Below are 2,871 nucleotides of genomic sequence, written 5' to 3'. Positions count from 1 at the left end.
TTTTTTCGAAGTTGTAAATAAAACAAAAAATGGAATACGTTTTACAATAATTACATACTATTTCAGTCTTTCCACTTAAAAAAATGGTTTAATTCAATATGTTACTCGCAGTTTCTTTGTAATTCTTTGTGAAATTTACTAGCAAGTGAAAAACTCTCAGTCAGAGTGAAACCTGTTTCAAAGTAAGTCCTGCACAATTTTTCTAGTGTAGTAAATTGCCAATATAAAGTTTGACCAGTATTTCAATAAAAAGATCAAAAAAATATACAGATTTCATGTGCAAACAACTACTATCAACTAGTGGTTAAAATATTCTCAAAATAGATGCAGCAAAACATATTTACTTGCCTGCAAAGCAAAGGAATCTGTCCGAACGGCTTTCTTCAAAAGTATAAACCCATCTGTTGTGATATTAACATAGCTGCTATATTGCACTTCATATCTTACGTCAGGATTGATTCCCTGAAAAATAAAGGGAGAAACTGGCATTCTCTTATTAAATATATTCAGTCTTTATGGGTGACCATAATGTTGCCAAGTAGGATATTTATCCTTGATCAAAACATTTCTCTCAAACAAATATTACCCCCAAATCTAACCATTAATTAGCTTTAAAATCTGTGGGGAGTGATAAGTTGGTATGAACGTTGCTTAAGCCCCAACCCCAGTCCTAACATCAACCCTAAACCTAAAAACTGATGTTAATCCAAAACCATCAAGGATGTAGCTCTAAGGTCACATGGGTAAATCACAGTACAATGTCTGCATAAAAGTAAAAAGTAAGTAAAACTTACACTCGCGAAATCTTCATCCCTTGCTCTGACTCTGATGGGTCTGTTGGATGTCCTGTCCCTTAGCACCATGTTTTCAGGCCCTGAATTACTATAAACATACCCTTCATATCGGTCCTTCTCAAACCTTGGAGCATTTCGGCTCTTTTTCATTACATCAATAGTGACTGAAGTGGTGGCAAACTGATCTCTATTTACTACCTGGGAAGCCTGGGAAGGACAGATAAAGGAAGGTTGCTATTATCAAAATTAAGCAGTCAAAATTATATTTGCTCTCAGACCCAACCAGATATCACGAGGAAGCATATGTAGACTAAACTTCTCAAAGTCTTCAGAATATGCACAAGAAACTCACCAAAACTAAGAGAGATATAGGGCCAGCTATATCGGCTGGTTTCAGCATGGATATGTTTCCAGATTTCTCATCAATCTGAAATATGTTGTCGTCATTTCCTAGGCAATTACAGAAATTATTGTGCAGTTCATGTTGAACATTGAGTGTGTAGATAACTCTGAAGTAATGAATTTAGGTAAATGGGTGCAGAGCCAGTGGTGGTTTTGTAGGCAAACATTAATGCCTTGAATTTAAACATTTAAACATGCATGTTTTATTATTGTAAAAGTCACTACTAGATAGATAGATAGATAGATAGATAGATAGATAGATAGATAGATAGGAACGCACTGAATGGACCGAGAGTGCTACGCAATAGCCGGAACAACTCTTCCGCTATTTGAGTAATTGTCTTCACTTGCACATTCAGCGCTCTCAGTTGATTCCCTTTGAGAATAGCAGGCTGCGCCGTAACGTGATTGACAGCGCAGTCATCCAATCGGAGGCTGAAACCTATCTCCGTTACTCTAGAAACCACCACCAGAAAATGTATGGCTAGTATTAAGAATTTGTTGTTATTTTTTTATTATTTAAGAGTGTTTTGTTGTTGTTCACGGTTTCATATTTTTAATTTATTTATTTAAATTGAACACAGTCGATGTAGGTGACACCGTATTGCTCTAATGCTGTTCGAACAAAAGAACTGAACTTTGAGAGCTGCCTATCACTTAATATAACAGGAGTATCACCTTTAGACATGCACTGCACGTTACACAGCCATCTGTCGTAATAAAGAATCAAATAAAAGGTTTTAACAGGACCTTTTTCATTTTCATAGTGCCTAGAAACAGCCGCTGAAACACTTACAATACTGTGTAGTATAAACTTGTGAAATGTAAGCATAAGTGAACTTTTACCTCACTCAAATCTTTTACTTTCACTCAAATGATATTTGATATTTATAAGACTTTTTGAACAACTACTGTACTTTCGGCAGTTAAAACAAGGTTGTTAACAGATAAGTTCATCATAAGGTATTTTGATTTTAAAATCCTTATGATTAACTTATCTGTTTGCATCCAGGCTCGAAATGTAAGATCCGGCCCCGGATCCTGTCAGAATATCTGTTTTTTTCTGGTGACAGAACAACTAGTCAGCAAAGCTGTCTAATATCCAAAACCCGTTAACAGTATTAACAGTCTTCTATCAGCCAATAAGTTGACTGAGCAAAGCCAAAGAAGGGCAGAAGCATGACACGAAGTGATTATGATAAAAAAAGGAGCAGTTTATTGAATAATCTTAGTTGTGTTCAATACTCAGACTTCGTCTGACCAGCACAAATCCATCATGTGTTATTATACCACAAGCAATGGAAAATTACTGCTTCACAAAATGGCCCGTGACGTTAAAAACCTTGAAATGGAGACAATCTTTTTACTTGTGAAGACAAATATCTCATAAAACCACACAACCATACGACTAAACAACAATGGAAAAAATAATAATATAATATAAAGGACGGATCAATAAATGAATCAATAAAATGGGTGTATATATATGGTTAAAATTATTATTAGAAATAATTATGATTAAATTGAATAATACATTATTAAATGATAAATGGTTATCAGTGAAGGATGAATAAAAGAGTAAAAAAAAGAAAGTAAAACAACACAAATGTATGCTTGCTCTCTCAAAGCAACACACACAGGTTGCTACTAAGAACCCTTAGATCTTTCATTGCCC

Source organism: Sinocyclocheilus grahami, unplaced genomic scaffold, assembly GCF_001515645.1.
Source record: "Sinocyclocheilus grahami isolate Dianchi unplaced genomic scaffold, SAMN03320097.WGS_v1.1 scaffold521.1, whole genome shotgun sequence".
NCBI lineage: Eukaryota > Metazoa > Chordata > Actinopteri > Cypriniformes > Cyprinidae > Sinocyclocheilus > Sinocyclocheilus grahami.
Note: the sequence above shows the minus strand (reverse complement) of the source record.